Genomic DNA, 25,507 nt, shown 5'->3' on the forward strand with positions numbered 1-25,507 from the left:
CTCAGTTAGGGACATGAATTCTTATCTCCACTTTCTCACTAAGAAGCTTTGCCTTTAAAAGGGACACCTAACCATGTCCTGTCCTTGGAGAAGACATTTTTCAAAAGCATTTTTAAGCTCCCAACTTCCTAAGACACAGAGAATGAGAAGTCTAGAAACTGACTCAAATATATGAAATTAACAATTTGATATGTCACTATACTAAACAGAGAGAGATCGGTTTGGTTGTCCTCAGATATGAAAACCACCCTATTAGATTTTGACAAAGTAAAAGCACTATACAAATATGAGGTTTTGACTCTGGATCAAACAGCCTTGGCCAGAGGCCACTGCAAATAATAGTCATGTTGTGTGATTATTATTGTTTTTACGATGATGAAACCAGGATTATAAATTTAATGCAATAAAGAGCTGCAAATTAGCTCAAGTCCAGGATAGAGAATAATTAACAGTGTGGGACCTCGGGTGTCAGAGGCAGCAGGGCCCTGCGCTTACCGCGGCCTTGGCAAGCTACTTCACATCTGAGAGCTTCATCGCTAGAGTAAGGCAAATCTGTCTTTAAAAGTTGTCAGAAGTTAAATGAGAAAATGCTGGTAAAATGTCCCTGGCCTTAGTAAGTGCTTAAGAATCTATTTTCTTCATGAATTTCCACTTCAGAAATATGATACCAGCTCCTTGCCAATAATGTTGATTTTTCTGAGTGAAAATTCAAAATTTTACTTTTCATATTTATGAGTCACTCATTGTTATATTTGTATGTGTAAGAGAGAGAGAGAGACACAGAGATGGACCCACTTGTAGGGTTTCAAAAAACAGCAGAATCTTCACTAAATAGCAAGAGGATGGTATTCAACAGAGCTGAGCAACCATAAAGGCAACATGGGACTCACGGACAGACTAGACGGATTTAAGGATTAAATGACTCTCAGTAGGAAACTGTTTCCTTCCATCAAAAGTCACAGATGTCTCGGGGACACCTGGGTGGCTCAGTCGGTTAGGCATCCGCCTTCGGCTCAGGTCATGATCCTGGGGTCCTGGGTTCGAGTCTTGCATTGGGCTCCTTGCTCGGTGGGCAGTCTGCTTCTCCCTCTCCTTCTGCTGCTCCCCCTGCTTGTGCTCTCATTTTCTCTCTCTTTCTCTGTGTCAAATAAATAAATAAAATCTTAGAAAAAAAAGCCATGGACATCTCTAAAGCCCTTGCCACCACAGCCCCAGTCACAGGCAAATTGTGCACAGATGTTGGTCAAGATGATTTGTGGAACTAGGGGATATTATGCTAAGCAAAATAAGTCAATCAGAGAAAGACAATTATATGGTCTCACTCATATGTGAAATTTAAGAAACAAAACAGAGGATCATAGGGGAAGGGAGGGAAAAATAAAATAAGACGAAATCAGAGAGGGAGACACACCATAAGAGACTCTTAACTACAGGAAACAACCTGGAGGGGAGGCCGGTGGGGGGCTGGGGTAACTGGGTGATGGGCACTAAGGAGGGCACGTGATGTGATGAGCACTGGGTGTTATATGCAACTGATGAATCACTGACGTCCACCTCGGAAACCAATAATACACTGTATGTTAATTAATTGAATTTAAATAAATTAAAATTAAAAATAAATAAAAATTAAAAGTCACACGTCTCTAAAGCCCTTGCCACCACAGCCCCAGTCACAGGCAACTTGTGCATGCACATTGGTCAAGACGACTGGCAAATCACCCTTGAAAAACACAGGAATCACACCCCAGCATAGCCCATATCTGAAGAATTCAAAGCTAAGAAAAGTAAGAGCCTGCACAATGCCCGTAAACACAGTTGAAGCATCTACATTTAAGATGTTAGTTTTGAACAATTGCCGGAGACAGAAACCTCTTTTGTGGAAAATCAGCTTTGATTCAAGAAGGTGACCCGTAAAACCTGGAGAGTGCATGATGTGACCCCAGCCCCCTGATACTGACACAGATCAGCAGGTGACTCAAAACCAGAGGACAGGAAGAAACAAACCCACAAACGGAACAACCCAGACCAAGCATTCGCCGGACCATAATTATCATCATCCTAATGGTTTGGAATAGAAGACAAGCCACTGCTGGTTATCAGAACCACTCCATGGTATGTGTTGGCTTTGCTCCATGTGAATTCAATGTGCAGATGAATATATATATATTTCCATTGTTTAGGCTGAGTTTTTCTCAAAGATGGCCTGCAGTTTTGTTAAAAAAAAAAAAAAAATCGGGTGAACTGGTCGGATCCCATACCACATTTACAGAGAAACACCCATAATCAAAGGTGGCGAGACGCCCTAATCCTATCTGAGGGCACCACCTCTTATGTGTACGCTACAGGTATTGACTCTGGCCCCTAGAATTTTCGGGCCTCTCACCACAGGATGGGATTTAGGGCACGTAAGTTGGCTATCTTTATGTAGGGGCTCAATATAATGGCTGGTGCTCCCCGGGGCGGGAGAGACACCAGGGCTTTCCTAATTTAGGATGGAAAGATTATCTCACCGTGTCTCCATGTCAAACTGAAAAAGCAACTCGTCTACCTTGATATTTCTTCCAGCTTGTATGTCTTCCCCAATGCTTAACTCCTTTTTCTTCTTCCTTTCTAGCCTCACAGTTTCTTTCCCCAAAGCTATTCATCTTTTCCTCACCTCATATCAACAAGGAAATCACTTAGTTGCTGAGACTGGTTGCCCCAGCTTACTCCGTGGTAAAGATAGACCTTCTGCATCGTGGAATCCCTGCTAGAAAGACTGCTCCACCATGGCCGCCGCCTCATCCTCGGAGCGGGAGAACCCAGACATGTCCCGGGACCTGCAACTGCTCCCACCTGAGGAGGCAGGAACGTCTGAGACAAGAGAGGAAATGCTGTGGACAACAGCAGAAGCCACACAGTCCACAGGGCTCAGCTTTTTCCACCATACCCAGTGGTGGAATTTGTTTCCACGTTGCTCTAAGCACCATTATTTATTAGAGATGAAAGAGAAAGATCATCTGCTCCTCAAGTCAGCTCCGCTGTCCATAGGATACACATGAAAAGTGGGATACACATGAAAAGTATTTGCACTTCTCTGATCCAGAAACTAGACAGGGAAGCCCAGTGCTACCTAAAGATTGCCCCTTTCCATACACCTTGCGCACCATGTCTCCCTTGAAACTCCAAGATGGGTGGTGACTTCAGATCAGACCAGAAAGTCATGAAACACGAACAACCTCTGGGACACTCTTTGGAAATCTCGCCAAAATTCTTTAGGAATGATATGTGTTGAGATTTAGCTTTACTAAGCAACATCTAACCGAAGTGAAACGATAATAAAAAGAATAAGGAAGAATCAGGAAAAAGAACGGTGAAAGTACCAGCCATAATCTGCATCCTGAAGGGGTCCTTCCTGTCTTAGCCCAGTCTGTTTCCCCATAAGTGAAGCTGCTATATCCATCAGAACTTGCAGAAATCTCTCGGGCTCCTCTTCTTTTCTTGCGTGGTATCTCTCAACTCAGTCCAGGAGCCACATGTCCACCTCTCTCCAGCTCCTGGCTAACGATAAGCAAATCATTCAGTTGTCCCAGCCCATACTCCAAATACTTTGCTGTTCTTCCCTGGGTAGGGTCTTCAGAATCAGCACCCCATTTTTTTTTTACCTCTTCAGTGGTAACACTCTGTCTTTTAATGATGGATCTGATTTTTCGGATCGCCAAGAGATAGTCACAGCCAGTCCCTCTGGGAAATAAAATTGGTTATCAAGCAAGATAAAGCATTTTCTGTTAAAAAATAAAGTGTACTTTAAAATAATGTGTGTGTGAGAGAGAGAGAGAGAGAGAGAGAGAGAGAGATAAACTGGGTCTGAAAGATGTTTCCACTGAAAAGTTTAAATATGTTTTATGCCAATATGTGTGAAAAGTTTCCAAGGGTCACAGCTCTGAAGGACAATTCACATTTGGAAATAGACATTGTGCTCTGTTTGCTTTAAAAGATTGATTATTTTATAGCTACAACTCATAAAGCCTGTGGTCATAAAACACCCCCCTCTATCTTGGAGGCAGACTACACTTGTATAAATAATGTTATCAGGTTCTAAGTCAGCTAAGACCACCGCTGGCCCTAAACGTGGCTAGACTCCATGCCATACCCAAGTAGCCAGGACCGCAGAATCTATTCCCAAAAACAAATATGACTTCTAGCTTACATGGGAAAATAAAGAAGGAAATTTCATCCCCAAAGGACAAATATTGAGAAAGGATAAAAAGTGACTTAAAAAATCAAAATAGCTTAAAAGACAGAAATAAGCATAGTATTGGCTTAGGAGCATATTTGTCAGTTACAGAGGGCTTTTAAAAGAGAGAGGCAGCAACTCTATCTTGATTCCACATCTGTACTTGCCAAGGTGTGGTCATCCGTCTTCAACAACCCTGCTTTGTCACCATTTAGCTCCAACGGACTTAACTGTGCCCTTTGTCACTATCGAGTCATACTCCCCAAATCTGCTCTTTGCTACTTTAGAAGCTTCTTATCTCCTACAACTTAGTATTCTATGCCTACTACTTCCAGGTTTTGTTTACTGATTCCCTTCTTAATCCCCTAAAAAGTGGGATCGTTGTTTTCTGAAATAAAGACTAGACTTCAAGTCAGACAGAGATGGATTCAAATCTTGGCTTTTAGTGGGGACCTCAGAAAATGTAATTAATCTTCCTAAGCTTTTCCAAATTAAAAAAAAAATTACTGTAGGTTGTCCTAAATTATTTAATATATGTTCCTTAAAAATTAAAAAAAATGACTATATACGGCAAGTGTTTATGAGTTTGTTCGGTGTATTTTGTGTGCATATATTATATATAAGTTTTATGAAGTGGGAACATGGTCTAATATTTCTTGTTGTGCAGTTTGCTTTGTTTCCCTTTACAATGTTATCAGTAATGCCGCCTCTGCTTATATATCTCAGCAGTGACCAGGAGCCACATAATTGTGAATGTAGTCCTTTCCGTTGTTGCTGAAATGCTGGTGTTTTGTTTGAGAGAGAACTGTGTTCATCCTCTGATCTCGGTTTTATTTTCCTGTGTATGTGTATAACATAGTTGCCAAAGTGACTACTCTAGAGTCAGGATTGAGCTAGGGCTCAAATCCCAGTCACTGAACAGCTGTGTGTCCTCTCTGAGCTTCTGTGTCTTCATCTATAAGACAGGGATAATAGAAACCACTTCATAAGGTTGTTCCGAAGATTATGTGATTACCGGTAATGCATGTAAAGTGCCTAGGTCGGTAGTTGACATGAGGCAAGCACTATGTTTGCTGCTATGATGAGGAGGAGGATACTGATGTATGTGCTCAGGGAAAATCACCCTCGTCTTCCCATGTCTCAGTTTCCTAATCTGTGAAATGAAAAGGAAAAAGGATAAATGCTGACAACAATGGTAGTGATGACGGTATGATCCTAGAGCCCTTGCCACTTTTCGAAGCACATCCATACGCAGCGGGTCACTGGGAAGCACTCACTGGTATCCCCTGCTCTCAGCATATCCGACCTGCTGGCACAGCCGGCCAATGTGCTGCAAAGCAGAAATACTGACTCTGGCCTGGGCCTCCATTTAGCAGAAAGAGCCAAAGTCCTCAAATAGCTTATGCCTCCTCCAGTATCTGACTTGCTATCTGCAAAATAATTCAGGCCTGTAAATCTGGACTCCCAAATGGCACCAAGAGACTGGAAAGAAAGAGACATGCAAAGAATAAAACAAGGCAATCATATTTATGGAGCATCTACACTATACTACACTACACTACAGCTCATCAGAATGTCGGTCCCATGGCGTCCTCACAACAACCTAGGTGGAAGGTTTTATTACCCATATTTCTGAGGTAATTTCCTCAGAGAAGTTCAACAGGAGTGCCAAAGTCACACAGCTACTGACTTTAAAACCAAGACGGAAGTCTGACCCAGCCCGAAGCTCGAGCTCATGCTAAAGTTCCATGCTGCCTCGCAGAGATTTGCAATCTACTAGGATTGGGGTGTTGGTTGTCATTTTAACTTCTCCACTAAATCTCAAGCCCGTGGAAAATTCTCCATAAATGGTGCCAACAACATGATGAGGTATTTTGTTATACACAACTAGCCAATAGGTGGTGCTATTTTTCACTCCATGACTGACCCAATCTGGCGCTCCTCATAAAAGCTTCAAAGCAAAAATATCACTGTATTTTGAAGGCACCCAGAGACGGCTCTACCTCACAAGTCTATCAGGTAAGTGATCGAGACAGCTATTGAGCAATGACATTTCTTCCATATTTACAGAATAACAGAGAACAAACACGTCTGAAGCATGATCATTGTTCCATACAATAAATATTGTCATTGAGTGAGCTCAGGCCACTTTTTTGTTCTTGTTCTTCCTCATTTATTTCCCACCAACACGCTTCTTTGCTCCCTGATTTGATGGCTGCTAGCCCTGAGGGCACATGAAGGTGAAGTCAGCATAATATACGTTGCTAAAAAGTCTCCAGTCAGTCAACAGACTTGCTTAAAGGAAGTAGCATGAAAATGAGAGCAATGAAGTCACGGTCTTGAGATCTCAAGGATTTCACTGTGTTTGGCCAACTCCACTGAACTAGAATACTTGGCTTAAATAAGTGAAATTACAATTATATGTTAAGACACATCTACATTATCTTCATTGTCATTTCAATAGACAGTTACTAGATGCCAGGCATGGTACACTATATATTATAGCATTTGGGCCTCACAGATAATCCTGTGAAGTAGGCACAATAGTTATACCCATATTTAATGAGGAAGCTGAGGCACAAAAATGTTATGTAACTTTCCTATTGTCAGAGAACAAAACAATGGTAGCATGAGGATCCACACCCCAGCAGCCAAACTCCAACGCCCATGCTTTCGCAAAGCAAGTTTCTGATTGCCTCTGGAAAATGGCAAGTTACTTAGGTGCCTGCCCATAAACAGGAACTGTTTAGTTTAATAGTTTTCATGAGATTTCCCAATCCATTTAAACAACCCTGTACTAAGCAGTTACTGTTATGAAAATGAACAAGATCTGCATATGCTAAGCAAACCCAAGCCACGGAGATCACATGAATTTCCTCCGTAGGTTCACTTCTTCGCTTACCTGTTGGATTGATCACACGCAACACCTGAGTTGGAATTACACTGAGACTTTTTGGCATGGCTGGAGCTAACTGGTGGTAAGTGTACTTAGGGGATTACATTTGATTATTACTATGACTTTTACTGGAAGTCTCTGACAATGAGATGAATAGTTGTTAGAAAGGAAAGGTAAAAAGAAAACTGTCAGCCCCTGGAACAACTTGTCACTGGTTTGTTTCAGAGCCTAGAGTTCATAAACCTTCCCCTCCTGACTCCACAAAGGTCCTTCTCCTTCCAGAAAGTTCCTCTTCCCAAAGCCAAGAACCGATAAGGAATGAGGACAGAACAACAGGTGCCTTGTTGTCTCAAGTGGCTTATTGACATCGCTAAGATTTTTCAGACTGGGTAACACCCATTTAGCTCATTATGCCCCTCATAGTAATAATCTTCTTTAGGTACTTTCTCCCTGTTGAGAGGAAGTGAAGTAGGGTGGAGTGAGAAACATATGAGTCTCTCTCTCTCTTTCTCTGTCTCTCTTTCTCTCTCTCTCCTTATTTCCAAGTTTAATGCAGCTCAATTTATGTCACACAAGGGAGGATCCCATTATAGGAGCTAATTGTAGGTGGCTACAAGATACAACTGAAAGACAAAGGGGGATAAGGGCTTATAACAAGGCACCTAGGAGACCCCACCCTGGGTAATGCTTCCCTGTGTTAGAACCATCTGCCAAGGAGGCATGACAAATGGCACAGCCCTAGTTAGGGGTCAGAAGGTCTGGATCCCAGTGCCGCTCACCCTGTAATCTTGGGCAAGCTCCTTTTCCTGTTGAGGCTCCAGTCGCCTCACTCTTATAAGGGACAAATCCTCACCAGAGGGTTCAGTGGGAATTGATGAGATCTCATGCAGGCAGATATGCTCTAGGTCACTCTAGGGGCCGGTGTCAACGACGGTTGTTGGTTGATTTTTCGGAGTTCTGGCCTTGCTTCTCACTCTAACCAGAAGCTTGTCCTTGATCATTGCACCTCTTCCCAAGCCTGGAAGAGGTAAAGATTTGACATTGCGTTGGGTGTGATCCCAGGCAGTCTTATTAATAAACATGACTTCCTGTTTCCCTACAGTGAGAAAAGAGGAGGGAAGCAAGGTCTGAGGAGAGTGGCGGGGGCCACACCAAATGAGGACCTCAGCAGGGACAATAAGAGCCTGCTCAAGCTGAGTCAGTCCCGTGTTTTTTCCTGTTAAATGATTCACATGCCAAGGCAAATCGGGCTGAGATGTGCAAACTCTTCTCTGCCTTTCATCAGCTTCCAAATGAGTTGGTGATTTTTGTTTTTGTTTTTCCTATCTCACTGCACTTTCCTTGGAAACATGATGGCGCCGTTTTCATTCCAGGTTGAGGTCCCCCCGTCATTTCAACGTCCTGGGGTGGAGGGGTTGTCATATCCAAAAAACACTGTGCTCATACATGACTTTAAAACTACTTAAAGGGTCAATTTAAATGTTATTTGTATTTCTTAAACTTCTTGTGTTTTTTGACTCAAGTAGGTTAAATTATAAACAAAATTTCATAGCATATTATATATAATGAAGTTGGAACTTTGTAAAAATCAAGCTCTAGATATACAAATTTCCTATATGTGTCTTAAAAGGCTTATTGTTGTAAGAACAAGTGGTGGGGAGGGGCAGAGGGAGAGAGAAAGAGAGAAGCGGACTCCCTGCTAGGCAGGAAGCCTGATGCGGACTCGATCCCAGAACCTGGAGATCATGACCTGGGCTGAAGGCAGACATTTAACCGATTGAGATACCCAGGTGCCCCTTTTTTCAGTTATTTTGAATGGGAATTCCTTCTGAATATATAACAGACAAAACATTTTTCTTCATAAAAAATTGAAACTTCCATTCATTATTAAAAGTCATGATCCTAGGGGCGCCTGGGTGGCTCAGTCATTAAGTGTCTGCCTTCGGCTCAGGTCATGATCCCAGGATCCTGGGATCAAGCCCCGCACGGGGCTCCCTGCTCAGTGGGAAGCCTGCTTCTCCCTCTCCCACTCCTCCTGCTTGTGTTCCCTCTCTTGCTGTGTCTCTCTCTATCAAATAAATAAATAAAATCTTTAAATAAATAAATAAATAAATAAACAAATAAATAAATACCATGATCCTTAAATCCTTTTAACACTGACAGCCACCATTTTGTCCTCTCATATTTAAGTGAGGTCCAGTTTCATTGAGGCCCTTCTTCCATGTTTTGCTTAATCTCCATGCATATCCATAGCCATCATACCCTTTTTAGCCAAGTTATTCAGGAAGAGATGGTTTTACTATTTGGTTAAATCTGGACATTCCCCAGCTTAAGACCCTCTAGTAACTTCTGATTATAGTTAGAATATTAGCCAAACTCCTTTTCATGACCTATAGATCCCCATATGGCTTATTCCCTGCCTTTCTCTCCAACCAATCTCTCCCTCCTCCACTGTGGCCCACACACTGGCTTTCTCTCTGTTCCTCAAAAGGGCCAGGCTGTCTGAGGTTCTTTGCACTTGCCATTGCTACTTCCTGAAAGAGTCTTCCCTCATTTTCATCTGACTGCCTCCTTCTCCCTATTTAGTTCTAAGGTCAAATGTCACTTCCTCACAGAAGCCATCAATGTCTCCCACACCAAACAGGTTGTAACTACTTTCCTGCTTTGTGTTCTCCCCAGCAGTTAAAGCACGATTGGAATGCTTTAATTTGTTTCCTTATTTATTAGTTTTTGTCAATATCCATTTTCTGTCAGGTCTGCTATACTTCAGGAGAAGAAAGCCTTTATCTGTCTTGTTCACTGCTTTATCACAGTTTCCAGAACAGCTCTCAACACATAGGCGGCACTCAATAAATACAGTTGAAGGAAGAAACCCTGGCTCATCTCCATACCTACTTAAAGCTCATCTCCATTTATCATGGGGAGTTCTGGTTGCCTTGAGTCTTATTACACATTGGGTAATCCAGTCTGAATTATCAATTACAACGATATCCTCAGACAGTTGTCACAACAGTAAAAAGCTGGTAATGTCCAATGTCATTCCATCCAATTTTGGAAAGAGACAAAAGAGCTAAGAGAATGTTGATGACACACTCTAATTTCTCGGGTAGTAGTTCTTTTCAAACTTTTCCAACAAAATACAACTAATAGTTTAGAATAGTGAATAATAACATTTAGAAGGGGATCAGACCAGGAGTATAAAATGGCCCCCAAAGACAATATATCTTTGAAGTCATACATTATGTTTTTAAAATCCAGATGAGGGCGCCTGGGTGGCTCAGTCGGTTAAACGTCTGCCTTCAGCTCGGGTCATGATCCCAGGGTCCTGGGATCGAGTCCTACATCGGGTTCCCTGCTCTGCAGGGAGCCTGCTTCTCCCTCTGCCTCTGCCTCTCTCTCTCTGTCTCTCATGAATAAATAAATAAAATCTTTTAAAATAAAATAAAATCCAGATGAATTTTGCATTCTAATAATCACATATCTGGGTTTGATTTAGCATAGAAGAAATTTCCCCTCAAATTGTTAGAAAAAATATGCCCTCCAAGAAGATGTGTCCTATTTACTCTGGAAAACCACTGAGAATCCCCAGGTACATATGATCCAAGCTGATAATCATCTAGAAATAATTCTGGAGGAGTCTTGAAGGGAGAACAGCCCTTACCTATCCTTTGTTATCCTCACCCCATCTTCACCCCAGCGTGGAAGAACTCGGGAATAAAGACACCAAAGTGAACCTTGAGTCCTAAGGGGTGTCAAGTTTTGAGAAGGAAAGAGACTAAAAGTTATATCTTTCTGCATCCCTCTCTTTTCAGACATCGCTTTTAAAGTATTTCACAGCTCTCTTTCTTTCCATGTGCTTGGTGAGATGAGAGGGACAAGCTCTCCTTGCTCTTGGGAGGAGAGAGCCTAGAGTGAGCATATAATGCACTTTTCCCAGGACCATCCTGGTTATGACTATGTTGTCATGGCAGTATTATTCATGCTCCCTTTCCATTTGTATAGTATATGGTCACTCCAAGGGATGTCTTCCCCACTCTCCCTCCCACTTAAAAGAAAAAGCAGGAACCACTCTAAAGGAGTCATAAACAACATGATGTAAATCTTCTTCCAGTCCAACATCAACCCACTAAGAAAAAGGAGTCCTTGTGACTCAGATGAGTTGTCCATTTGATCCTTTGAGAAAAATCACAAAAGCATTTGGGGTCCAAACCTTGGTTTTAGCAATAACATTTTCTTTGTCTAATACATTTCTGCAGTTAGGAATTGGTCATTACTATGGGCTGTTCAGTGAGGATTGGAGAATCAGGATCCAAGCCATCATGCATGCATTACAATAATAATATTTATAGGAAGAAGACAAAAGAAACAACTAGGATGGTAAGGGTGAATTGAGTTAATTAGTAAAAGCATTTTAAAATAAAATAAAATGTGATGAACAGAAAGTATGCAGTCAGAGATGCCACATGAATTTGAATAATCAGCCCTTTCAATGACCTGGCATTTGAAGGCATAAAAAAGAAGACCATTATCCCATGAATGTACCAAAAAAGATTGCTGGGATAGTAATTATGGTGGCCACTGTGGGAAGCAGAATAGACCAATGGTCCCAGCTGCTGCCCTCTGAAATCCATCACCACATTTGCTCTGAGTCCATGTTTTCTGTGGCGGCTCCCAGCCATGACTAAGCAGAGCACGGCCACTTAAGGCAGGCCTGTTCCTGAAAGACGCAGGACTCCTCTAATGGGCAGCATCGGCTTGAGAACTCCAAATTAGCCTTGCCAAAACTTCCTCAGAATTGAAATCTGAGGGAAAAAAAAAATTTTAAGATATTATTTATTTATTTTAGAGAAAGAGAGAGTGGGGCCGGGGGGGCGTGCAAAGAGAGGGAGAGAGAGAATCTCAAGCAGAGTCCCTGTTCAGCACGACCCTGAGATCATGACCTGAGCTGAAATCAAGAGTCAGATGCATTACCGACTGAGCCACCCAGGCGACCCCAGAATTGAAATCTTAAGGCGTTTCTTCCTTGCCTTCTTTCCCTCTCTCCTTCACAGGGATCAGTCCTGCATAGTGGTCTGACAGCTCTCCCAGCCTCCTCCAGTGCCCTCCCCATTTTTCTCCCACAAGGTTTTCCTCAACAAATTTCTCACATGTCTATTCTCATCATGGCATCTGCTTCTCAGAAGACCTGAACTAACACAGTGATCCAGGTAGGGATCTACTTGAGGGACAGGAAGAATTAGGCCATTTGATGCATTTAGGCTAATTTGATCTAATAGTAAGAGGAAGGGTAATGGGTGATGATAAAAGAAGAAGTTCGAAGAGTTTTAAGACTTAAAAGGGAAGTTTCGGAGAATAAGTTGTGACAGAAGTGGTTACGATGGTGGGGGTGGAGGTGAGAATAGTCCGGGTCAGAAGTTATTCATTTGCATATTTGATGCTACATTAGGTCCAAAGGCTTGTATGAGATCTTTTTGATGTAGAACTCAGGAAATGTTGACAGCAATGTTTCTTGCACCTAGAAGAAGCCAATCTACAGTGAAAGAGAAGAAAGTCAACTCAGAGAGGGAAGCAGAAGCAAGAGCTGGAGGGAGATCCTGGAGGGAGTTTTTGACCCCTTATTTCAGCTTTTCAGGAAGTCCATCTGTACCCCTATAGTTCCCATAGTTTGATTGTTCAGCATTTCTCATTTTACCTAAACTAGTTCAAGATGGGTTTAGTCACTTGTAACCAACAGAGATGTGACTCACACAACAGAGAAATTTAATTTTGTTTTCCCTTAAAAATATCTATCATTGTATAGTATAAAAATACCCAAGGCCACATCGTTCATAACAGCAAAAATAAGTAAAATGAAAACAACCCAAACATCTACCAATGGTAGAATAAATTATAGCAAAGTCATGCAATGGAATATTATAAACTATGTAATGTATGAACTACATAAACTACATATAAACTACATAAACTACAGCTAAACATGTCAATAATGATAAATCTCAAAATAAAATATTGGGAAACTGGTAAGTTCTAGAAGAACTCATACTATAAGATTCCATTCACATCAAGTTCAAATACAAGTATAACTAAACCATGTATTATCTAGAGATACATACAGAGATGGCAAAACTAAAGGAAAATAGGTAATGATTTACACAAAATTTAGGATAGTGGCTACTTCTAGAGGTGGGGGGGTGTGACTGGAGAGGACACACAAAGACATCTAAGGACTAAGAAAGTTGAATTTCTTAAACTGAGAGGTGTTTATTATATAGGGTGTTTCCTAATTCCATGCATATATATTGAATTCACTTATATACGATAATTTTAAAACAAAAATAATTATTATAATAACTAACTACCACATTTTGAGATGATTAAACAGATGTTTAAAAACAGGGTCCAGCATATAGTAAGCTCTTAAGAAATGATATGAGCCATAATACTAATATTATCACATGCAGATAATTGTACCACCTAGAAGAAGAAAATACCAAAAAGTATGTCTTCATCTGTGTACACCATATAGTCCAAGATGCCCGAAAATCTGTTAGAACCACAGCCCTATTAGAGATGGGAACTTCGTGGTTTTCAACCTCCACTCACCTAAGGGATAGTACCAGAAGAGATTCTCAGATTCACAGCCACAGACAAGAATTTACTTGGTTAGTATCAGGCACCCAGTGGATAGCCATACTAATGAATCTAAGGTGTTAAGGTGTTTAGTTACCTGATATCACATAATTAGCCCAACATTTAAAGAAAAACAATTGATTAATATGGCATCTTAGTAGAGAAAATAATAAACAATGGATCAAGTATCAGCTTCAAGCTATTCTAACTAGGGTCTATTCACAAAATAAGAGAATTGTGGAATTCATAAAGCACCCTGGCCATCATCTCATTCAACTATTTAGTTTACAGCTGAAGAAGGAAAAGCTCAGGGAGGTTATTTGGACTCTTCAAGGTCAACAGTGACTTTGTGGTGGGGTCAGGACTAGTACAGAAGTTAGGATGGAAGCTGCAGAAAATGTCCTGCTATTGGGTGTTCACAGACCAATTAGAAGGGAAGATGGGACTAGAAGGGAAAGTGAGTGAGATCAGGTATGGAAAATTCAGCACTGGTTTCCTTTCAAAGGAGTAGAGAAGCTGGAATCCTTTGAAGCTCCCCATGGATGTAGGCCTAACACACCACTTTTTGAGTGACACCTCTGAATGAACTCTTCTGGGGACAAATTCCTGGGAAGAAGATAGACTCAGTTAATTCTCATAGCAGAAAATATGTCATATGCAATTTCAGGGAAATTTCTATCTCAAGCTCATTCTCATTTCTATCACCTGCATCTAATGCACTTGATGGGCTTACAATACAATACTTGCTCTTACGTGATTAGTTTTCTCTTGAGTCATGGTTATCCCAAGCCAATCACCTATCTAAGGCTAAGTTCACAATTATTCCTTCAATAAGTACTCCCGGGGATGAAGACTCTGTACTAGGCACTAGAAATTTGATGCAAAGTGTTTAATCAAACTCCATTTACCCTGTCCAATCATGGGAGACAGTGACTTATTCAAAAAAAGAACGTATCAACCAGAAGTAACTGGATAAAGACAATGCCCCTCAACCCTTTTGTCACAAGACAATTAAATGAAAGCTCATAAAGAACCTTTGCTTACTTCGGAACTTTATCAGCTTGAGCCCAGCTGATAGGGAAAGTAGGTCTTACGGCTGAACTCTTGAACCAGGAAAGGATCAGTCCAAAGTTTCTGTCAGGTGACGTGACCTACAAAAAATATTTCCACTCCTTGGCTTATCTTTATGACCGACAAATGATTGCCTCTTATTTGCTCTATATGCTGGAAAATGTGGCTAAATTGCTGAAGCTGTCCCAAACAAGAAGGTTCCTTCTGGGGAAAAAAAAATATTCATCCCCTAAAGCAAGGTTTAATTAATGAAAATGTAGCCTAGATTATCAAACTATGCCTTTTGGGGGGGGGGAGGGTCTGATGTTTAATGGTTTGGGAGCTTTTTGAACAAGCAAAAACACCTCTAAAAAGAAACCAGACCCCTCTCTAACTTTTATATCATAACTTGTTGCCACTCCGCAGTGTTTGTAGCAGCTCATAACAAGAAAGTATGACCTCATCCGTTACTCACTCACTACCATCCACCAATTTAATGAGTTTCACTGGAAATTCCCATTTTAGGGGAAATTTCTAAATTATAAAATAACTCTTTTTTGTTACTTATCAATGAAAAACTTGAATTGTAATCAAAGTATAGTGGATAATTTCTCTAAAGGAGTAAGTCAGTAGACAAAGCCAAGTGTAAGCCTCCCTGTTTATTAAAGGGAGCTAGATCTAAGATCCTAACACGGCACTGTGACCAAACTATGTGAGCATCCAGTGACCTTATGCATTGGCATAACTTAACCAGCTTATAACTTCAGAGACTGACAGCAAAAGGTGAAGTTAATGACTGTCTACTGAATGACCAAGCAATGCGCACAGAGTCCAAACAACTAGAGTGATACCCTCTTCTCAAGTGATTTATTGTCTGAAACACTGAGTTAAATGGAGCACCCGCTATATCTAAAGGCAACGGTCAGTGGACAAAAGCTGTTTGATCAAATGTCAACCTCCATAGTCCATTGGGAGAGGCAGGAATTTACTCAAAATGTAGTATCAGATTAAAGTTATTTTTCAAAAATTAACCCTTTTCTAAAGAAAACAGAGAAAGAAAGAGATAGAAAGCACAAACAAATAACAGTAAATAAATACATCCATCAGACAAGGTCACGGCCATTTTTTTTAATCTCAGAAATTATTCCAGTTTAGACAAAATAATTTGAAAAGATAAATATTTTCATAGTCAGAAAAACTAGGTTTGGGGGGTTGTCTGTTGGTTTAGTTTTGCTTGTTTTAGTTAACTTTCCTATCAAGGGCCAGTTGGTGCCTCTGACCTTGACCCGGCAATAGATTCAAGTGCCTAATCAGAGATATGGAATGCTGTATCTCATGACATCTCATTCTTTCTCTGTCCTTTAAAGCACATACTGCCCCCCCCCCCAAGGAACTTTACCATGAAACTAAATGACACAGTTAATAAGGACCTCAGACGGAGACCCTCCCTCCCCAGGCTGCCTGAAGACCCTATCTGAGCCCCTGTCGGTCATCCTTTACAAGAACCAACAAACTGTATGTGTAGTTCCAGTGCTGGGTGGAGGAAACAAGGACAGCAGAAAGCAGCCTTAGATCATCCTCCCAAGGCCCCTGATGTGGAAGGAACAATCACCGAGCACACACAAACGATCATTGTCATCCCCGGTACGAGGGCTTGGGGTGTGGGAAAGGAAGGGCAGCCCAGAATTTGAAAGCTACAATAGCAAGGTACGAGATCTGAGAGCTTCAAGAGGAGTCTGTTTTGTTTGTTTTTAGTCTAGACTGAGAGTGCAAGGGCTTAGGAAATATGCGTTAAGTTAGAAGACACCCTGGGGTTGTTTTCTTTCTCCACTCGGAGCCCTGGGTAATATCGCGCATGCTGGTGCCTGCACCAGAGCTGACTAAAGGCTGGAGGAGCTCCCGCCCTTTCTCTCCACATCCAATCAGGAACCAAGGATGATTGCCACTTGCTTCTTTGGACCTCCTCCACCTTTCCCACACTACCTGTGTCTGCAATACATCAGCTATCTCAATATTTCTCACATGGATTAGAGCCCCTGATCCATATGCCATACTGCTTTCGAAAGAACAGGTTTAAGACTGCCCAATTTAAAAAATTCTTTAGTGGCTTCCAATAGCCTTCAGGTTAAAATCCAAACTGTCTTAGCATACAGGTTCTGATAAGACAATTCCCTTGGTTCATATCCTGTCATTGCTATTTACCAATCTGGGAAAGTTTCTTAACCTCTTTGGTCCTCGGTTTCGTCATCTATAAAATAGGGTAACAACCGTCATTCCTCATAGGTTTGTTGTTAAGATCAATGAGATACCCTTTTCAAAGAGCTTAGCACTGCCTAGTTTTCAGTAACTTTTGGCTATCATGGCTATTGTTATTTTACCAACTTACTATTAGCTACAATAGCCCTCCCCACCATGGCCCCTTCCTCCTCTCCAGTTATGTATCTTGCTACTAGCTCATTGGTAACCACAGGTTTTGTATCTGAAGGACCCACTTTATGCCACAACCCAATGCTAAAGGATTTACATATATTCTTTAATCATTCACAACTCCACGTGATCATTACTAGCATGCTCATGTTACAGATAAGGAAACTGAGACTCAAAAAAGTTAAGGAGTGCCTGTGGCTCAGTGGGTTAAGTGTCTGACTCTTGATTTTGGCTCAGATCATGATCTCAGGATCATGAGATGGACCTGGGAGTTTGACTCCATGCTCAGCATGGAGTCTGCTTGAGATTCTCTCCCTCTCCCTCTGCCCCTCCCCCACTGGTGCATGCGCACACACTCTCTCTCAAATAAATAAATTAAATAAATCTTTAAAAAAAAGAAAGAAAGAAAGAAAGAAAAGTTAAGCAACTTGGCCAAAGTAACCCAGCTATGAAGCAGGAGCCCATAGTTGAAATCAAAGTCCATCATACTCCAAATCTGTTTTGTTTTGTTTTGTTTTGTTTTTAATGACTACACTCTGCTGCGTGTATCCCACCTTATTTCCCCCCAAATTGCTGGAATGGTATTTCTGGTCCTACATGCTTTTCCAGAACCTCACCACTTCTCCATCAAGAGGTGGAATCTATGTCATCTCCCCTTGATCGGGGGCAGCACCTGTGGATTGCCTCAACTAACTGAGTCTGGCACAAGTCAAGCCATGTGATTTCAGAGGCTAGCTCATAAAAAGAAATGAAGCTTCTGTCTGGCAATCTCTTCTAGAGCGTGCCCCTCTGGAGGCCTAAGCTGCCATTAAGAAGGTCAGCTACCAGCAGCTGGAGCCCCAGCCGCCAGTCATATTTCAAGCATCTCCAGCAGTTGCTGCATGGAATAGAAAGGAGCTGTTCTCACCAAGCCCCACCCAAATCGCAGATTTGTGAATTAAAGACATGATCGTGATTATTGACGCCACTGAGTTTTGGAGTGCTTCGTTATGCCCTAATAGAAAACCAGATCAGCCACGGAAACCTCCAACGCTGTTTAATCACTTTCATTTCCCCTGACAACACACCTCTCACGGCCCTTGCACAAGTGATCGCTTTTGCCTACAAATCACCACCAGCCCACAATGCCCCAGCACAGACACACACACACACACACACACGCCCTCATTTAAAGAGTGACTTGGCTTTCAAGAGTCATTGTAGGTGTTGTAGTTTTAGTCATCTTTCCCAAATTTGGAAGTGAGTGGTTAAGGACCCAAACTTCTAGTCAAAATGTCTAGGCTTAAAATTTTTGTTCACTGCTTCCAAGCTGTAAGACTTAATCTCTCCAAACCTGTTTCTACAAAAGGGAGTGATAACCAAACCCCTATCTTGGTATTACAGGGATTCATTTATAGCTCCTAGCAAAATTCCTAGTATTTAGTAAGAGTTCAATACATGTTGCTGTAATTAGAGCATTAATCATACTGCATTGCAATTATCTATTTTTTTTGTTTCCTCTTCTGAACAAGAACAGTGTATGCTCAATGCCTTGGCACCTAAGATATGCAAAAACATTTTTGCTAAATACAGAAACAAATAAATGAATAAAGAAGAAAACAAAGGAAGGAGGAAATGAACAGGTATGTATAATCTAGCCTCCTTTCAATTCCTCAGATCTAGTGTGTAAGAGGGTTAAAGTGAGGGGCGCCTGGGTGGCTCAGTCGTTAAGTATCTGCCTTCGGCTCAGGTCATGATCTCAGGGTCCTGGGATTGCCCCCCATCGGACTCCCTGCTCGGCGGGAAGTCTGCTTCTCCCTCTGCCTCTGCCCCTCCCCACTGCTTGTGCTCTCTCTCAAATAAATAAGCTTTTAAAACCTTTAAAAAAAAAAAAAAAAGAGGGGTAAAATGACAAGAGATCTCCAGCCCTATAGGAATCAGTTTGGGCACTGGCTGCATGCTCTTCTTCATGTCGGGACCAATTCTCTTTTCCCAGTGGCAGGTAGAACCACAGCCATTATTTCTGAGACTCCCTCCTACCCAAAGCCATGTAGAGAGCATCCTCCCTTGGCCAGGTGAACCTTTTTGCTTCTGACACTCCAAACGAGATGCCAGGACTATAAGGAAAACCAGCACCAAAATCTCAGATGGCCTCCAACTGCAGATTCTCTTTCCTCCTCTATTTTATAGCCTGCCATCAAGATGCCAAGTCAAACGCAGTTAATCTTTTACAGTGTCAGTCCCCTTTATGGACTCCATGATATGGCAATGCCATATGGCGGCAATGCTCTAGAAGGGACTCTGCTCTTACCTGACAAGCAGGTTTATGCTGTACTTAGCAAATAAGTCCCTCTTGCCTCATGCGTGATATCTCCCCACTGATTCCTGCTCAACCTAGTGAAATTGAGAGAAATTACTAAACAGCAACACAGCTTTCATTAATAAGGTGAGAAGTCTACCCTTAATTTTCGTTTTCACTGTAGAATTTACATATATGTATACTTATACATGCAAGTATCATTATAGCAGCTAACAATCTGTGGATATGGTGGCTCAGCTCCACCAATGGCTGTTGGAACTCAATGCTATCCCACAATACCAATGTCATTCTGGAGCACCTTAATTTCAATATCCAGAAAACCCCAATGCCCCGGGGAGTCCTTCAATATGCCCTCTTGCCTCGGCATACGAGTGAAAGTTTAAATATTTATTAAATGAGTAAAATTCAGGGTGTTGGCTGTCTATAGCCATAAATTGCTTTAAAAGCAAATGTGGACTTTGTCTTATTGTTGTTATTACTGCAGATTCTAAGCTTTTTATAAGTTTAAACATTTCTGCATTCTTTCTTCGGAAGGAGCTCTCTCAAGTCTGCTGAAAGTTACAAAGATTTCTGAAGTCTGCTGAAAGCTGAAGATTTCTGAGGCGTGGCACCACATTCTCTGATTGGGCCGCTGCTCTCGAAAGATAGGGGCCTTTTGCTGTTGACTCACCAGAGGGCAGCAGCTTTGCAGCTTGATGTCAGCACGCAAGAATGTCAGACACTTCTCGCCAGCCACCTCCCACCCAACCCCCAGGAGTAGCCCAGAATTAAGCAAAGCTCTTTGGGTTAGCCTCTGCCCAGCCTCCTGGTTGGGCTTCTCGCTGCCCTGGTTACCATGCTCCAGCAAAGAAAATCCCCACCACCTCTCGGCAGGGGAACAATAAACTTTTCCAGCTATGTGTCTCTGGGGATACCAATGTAATGGCCTGATTAATGTTTAGATATTTGGGGATTGGGTATATTTGGGGGATTGGGTATGGTTTTCTGGGTACTCCTCTTCAACACACACACACACACACACACACACACACAGGTCTTCTCTAGAAGGAAAACAGCACATATACAGAAAGAAAGCTGCAAACAGGCACTAGCAAAATTTCTAGATTCTAAATGGATTATGTGTTTTTTGTACTCCTGGTATTCGATCTATATCTGTTTCCCCCACATTTCTGACTGTCTCAACTGAAGCCTCAGATCTAGCTCGAGCCTAGCTTGGACTATCCCCGAGGTCCTTTCTGCCCTAATGGTCTATGTTTGCATGAAATTAAACAATTAAGAGCTTTCTGAGAGGAATAACTTCTTGAGGATACTCATGAGACCCAGCCGGTTGTCTGCCCACAGTGGGTAGTCCTAGTTCCATGAGTACCTATTTTTATATGTCACCTACTTTCACATCTCATCTCCCCTTTAAGAGAGGAGAGTCTTAGTCCTGTGTTAATTAAAATGTTCATATTTTTTGCATTTTTGCAATGGGTCTTGTGGTTTGGGGCAACTGAAAGCAGTCAACAGATGGTAGACTGTATACCCACTTAGGGTAATCATGGCCAAGACCAAGCAAGCAGTTAGCCAAGGTGAAATTGATGGATCACAGAAACTCAGTCTGCCCAATTCCACTCGCTAAAGAGTGGAGATCCCAGAGCTTAAGGCTCTTTGATTCCCTTCGTACACTAATAGTTGAGGAAAAACCACTCTCTGCGACCTTGCCCTCATTCTATTTCTTTAACCTGATGGATGGCACCAGCCTCCACTCCCCATTCTACTTGAATGTCCTCTAAGATTCTCCAATTTGCTTACTGTAGTGGGCTAAAGGGTGGTTCCTAAAAAGATATGTCCATGTCCTAATCCCCAGAACCTGGGAATGTGACCTTATTTGGAAAAAGTTAAGGATCTGGAGATGAGATCATTCTGGATGATCCAAGTGGGCCCTAAATCCAATGGCAAGTATCCTTATAAGAAACCAGAAGATGGGGTTCCTGGGTGGCTCAGTCACTTAAGCCTCCGGCTCTTGGTTTTGGCACAGGTCTTGATCTCGGGGTCATAAGATTGAGCCCTGCATTGGGCTCCATGCTCAGCACAGAGTCTGCTTGAAGATTCTCTCCTTCTGGCCCTCCCCCACCCTCACCCTCTCTCTCTCTCAAATAAATAAATCTTATAAAAAAAGAAAGAAAGAAACACAGAGGAGAGACACGGGGGAGAAGAGGACAACACCATATAAAGATGGAGGCAGAAGTGGAGTCACAAGCCAAGGAACTCCTGCAGCCACCAAAAGCCAGAAGAAGTAAGAAATGGATTCTCCTCTAGAGCCTCTGTGGGGAGCAGAGCTCCTGCCAACATTTTGATTTTGGACTTCCTACCCCCAGAATTGTGAATACATTTCGGTTGTTTTAAAGCAACCAAGTTTGGGTAAGCAGCCATAGAAAACAAATACAGTTATAAACTCAAATGCCTTATAAGGATCATACAGGTAGTCAAATGAGCAAGCAGTCCAGGTAGGGAAATTGTGGTTTTAGCATCCCATTTAATTTTTCATTAACTAAAATTGATACTCGCAAAGGCAGTGAAATAACAGAAAGTACAAGCTGTCTTTAGCCAAAGTGAGAACAAATGTCCTGGCCAAAAGAAGTATCCATCACCCAGATCCACTTAATTGTTACCATATGAAAACATGAACCCAATATTACCACATCTTCCCATTTTTACTGGATTTTTACTTTAAATCTTGTGCATTTTATTTATTTTTTTTTAAAGATTTTATTTATTTATTTGACAGAGAGAGACACAGCGAGGGAGGGAACACGAGCAGGGGGAGTGGGAGAGGGAGAAGCAGGCTTCCCGCTGAGCAGGGAGCCCGATGCGGGGCTCGATCCCAGGACCCTGGGACCATGACCTGAGCCGAAGGCAGACGCTTAACGACTGAGCCACTCGGGTGCCCCAAAATCTTGTGCATTTTAAGTGTTGGTTCAAAGACCAAATGGGCAAACTGCACACTGTGGGCCCAACCAAATGTGTTTGAGGACTGAAGTATGACCACAAGTGGCCAGTTGCAGGGAGCCCACTGACCCTTCTAACAGTATTTAAGGTAAGTACCACTGACAGTTCATGACAAAATCAAAAACAGGGCCTTGTTGTTCTCCTCCTCAACCTGGTCTGGCAGCCCAGGTCACTTATATTCAAAATCATTCTCAGCGTTGGTGTAGGCAGAGAGAAATATTCTGTTGAACCCTGAGATAGTATATCTCCTTCCTCCTTCTAGGCCTCTCCTCTTATGGTGGCTTAATTTGGACTGTGACCATTTAGAATCTAGAAGTCGTGTGTGTGTGTGTGTGTGTGTGTGTGTGTGTGTGTGTGTGTGTTGAAGAGTATTATGGATAGCTACTTTGCAGTGTGGTGCATGATTACTTTAGAAGGAAAAATAAAATAAAATTATTCACCAGGGAGAATTAAAATTCAAAAGCCATTTTTCTGTGCTTATTTTATCCCAAAGCATTAAAATATATTTTACTAAAAGGATTGGAATTTAGGTCAGATAAAACTGAAGATATAAAATTGACACATAATATTGACACAGTCTCTATATTTACTTTATTAAAAGTTGCTACTTCTGTGATCATTTATCAAATCTCTAGAGCTATTTTCTAATTTCAGACAGTAAGTGTCCTGCAGAGCATTATAAAGTAAGACATAGTTTCACTAGATTGAATTTTTCAGTCTATGACGGTGATTAGGAAGATAGTTATGAGCTTTGAAAGTGCTACAAGAATAAATTTGATGCAAAGATTTATATTGTAAGAATGAAATACTGATATATATTTATATTGGTTGAGTCCTTAGTAAGGAAAGAAAGTTATAATCGATTTTCATTATTCATCTCTGTGTTCCCATGGAAATACTCTAAAAATAAATAGGAGACTTTTGAAGGGTCCCTCTAAAAGATATAAGAATTTAAAAGATTTTCAGGGGCACCTGGGTGGCTCAGTCATTAAGCGTCTGCCTTCGGCTCAGGTCATGGTCCCAGGGTCCTGGGATTGAGCCTGACATCGGGCTCCCTGCTCAGTGGGAAGCCTGCTTCTCCCTCTCCCACTCCCCCTGCTTGTGTTCCCTTTCTCGCTGTGTCTCTCTCTGTCAAATAAATAAAATCTTTAAAAATAAATAAATAAATAAGAGATTTTCAGAGATAGAAAGAGAAATGAGTTTCCTTACTGGTGGAGACTTTTCCTTAGTCAAATTAAAGTTAAGGACACAACTCAATAAGAAGAAGACAACCCAATTTTAAAATGGGAAAAAGATTTCCACAGACATTTCACAAAAGAAGATGTATAAATGGTTTATAAGCATATGACATTGTGTTGAACATCATGAGTCATTAGAGAAATGCACATCAAACCCATTATGAGGGAACACTTCACCCCCACTAGGATCAAGTCCATCAAAAAGATAGACAATGACAAGTGTTGGTAAGGATATGGAGAAGCAGGAACCCTCCTTCATATGTTGTTGATAAAGATGTACAGTGATACAACCACTTTGGGAAACAGTTTGACCATTTCTTGTAGAGTTAAATATTAATTTCCATACAACATAGCACTCCTACTCCTAGGTGTATACTGAAGAGAAATGAAAAAATATTTCCACACAAAGACTTGAACATGAATGTTCATAACAGCATTATAATAGCCAATAATAATAGCCAAATAATAGCCAAAAAGTAGGAACAACTGAAATGTCCATTAACTGTTGAATGGATACACAAAATGTTGTATATCCATGCAATAGCATGTTATTTAACCATAAAAAAGGATGAAGTAGGGACGCCTGGGTGGCTCAGTCGTTAAGCGTCTGCCTTCAGCTCAGGTCATGATCCCAGAGTCCTGGGATCGAGTCCCACGTCAGGCTCTCTGCTCGGCGAGGAGCCTGCTTCTCCCTCCCCCACACCCCCTGCTTGTGTTCCCTCTCTCGCTGTGTCTCTCTCTGTCAAATAAATAAATAAAATCTTTTAAAAAAAAAAGAATGAAACACTGATATATACAACTTTTATAAACCCGAAAAACATTATACTAAATGAAAAAAGCCAGACACAAAGCACCATATATTATATGATTTCATTTATATGAATTGTCCAAAAAAGATAAACTCATAAAAACAGAAAATTGATTAGTGGTTGCCTGTGGCTGGGGTGAGGAGGGGAATAACTAAATGGGCATGAGGGATCTTACTGGGATGATGAAAATGCTCTAAAACTATTGTGGTTATGGTTACACAACTTAGTAAGTTTGTTAAAAGTCATCAGATTGTGCACTTAAAGTGGGTGAATTTATGGTGTGTAAGTTAAAGTTCAATAAAGTTGTTTTTAAAAGTTAGAGAATCATTAAGAGAAGAAAACCTGACACATAAAATATTCTCTCTTTTATCCTATAACCAATTTGTCAACAAATTTGTCAATCGTTCCTACCAAATACCTCTTATTTTTTTATCATTTATATATTTTAAGTGCATAACAGTTCAAAATATAACATGTACAAAATAGAACACAATGAAAAATTTTTCTTCCACTATTTTCCCTCAGCCACCAAATGCCTCTCCTTGGAAACAAGCATTGTTATCAGTTTCTTGTATGTTTTTCTAGAAACACTTTATGCATCTCTAGAAATATGTATGTGTGTGTATTCTACCCCCAAAACACACACACACACACACAACCCTTTTCCCCCACAACTTGCAGCATATTATACATAGTGTTCTACACATTTCTCTTTTTTTTTTACTTAATAATCAATAACATATCAGAATCTAAATATCACTCAAATCTTTTCCCTCTTTACCATCCCACTGCCAAGGAACTGGGTAGGACCCTGAGCACCTCTTGCTTGGACCACTGTATTTCATCTAATTTGAGATGCCATCAGTTATAAAACACACTGGTATTTGGGAACCCTTAAGAGAGAAAAAAAAATGCCACCAATTAAACTATGACATAAAATTCATTGTAAGA

The 25,507-nt window shown here is 41.2% G+C and overlaps 1 long non-coding RNA gene across 1 annotated transcript in view; it reads right to left on the bottom strand.

Annotated features, from left to right (window-relative positions):
- Positions 1-1,642: 1,642 nt before the first annotated feature.
- Positions 1,643-25,507, bottom strand: part of LOC116625222 — an 83,743-nt gene continuing 59,878 nt past the window's right edge. Inside the window, exons 4-8 of the long non-coding RNA XR_004298031.1 lie at positions 7,966-8,130; positions 3,645-3,723; positions 3,363-3,540; positions 2,657-2,835; positions 1,643-2,203 (exon numbers count right to left, since the gene is read on the bottom strand). This is a non-coding gene — a long non-coding RNA (uncharacterized LOC116625222). The remainder of the gene's footprint in view (positions 2,204-2,656; positions 2,836-3,362; positions 3,541-3,644; positions 3,724-7,965; positions 8,131-25,507) is intronic.

Source organism: Phoca vitulina, unplaced genomic scaffold (assembly GCF_004348235.1).
Source record: "Phoca vitulina isolate PV1807 unplaced genomic scaffold, GSC_HSeal_1.0 scaffold75, whole genome shotgun sequence".
In the NCBI taxonomy this organism is placed as follows: Eukaryota; Metazoa; Chordata; class Mammalia; order Carnivora; family Phocidae; genus Phoca; species Phoca vitulina.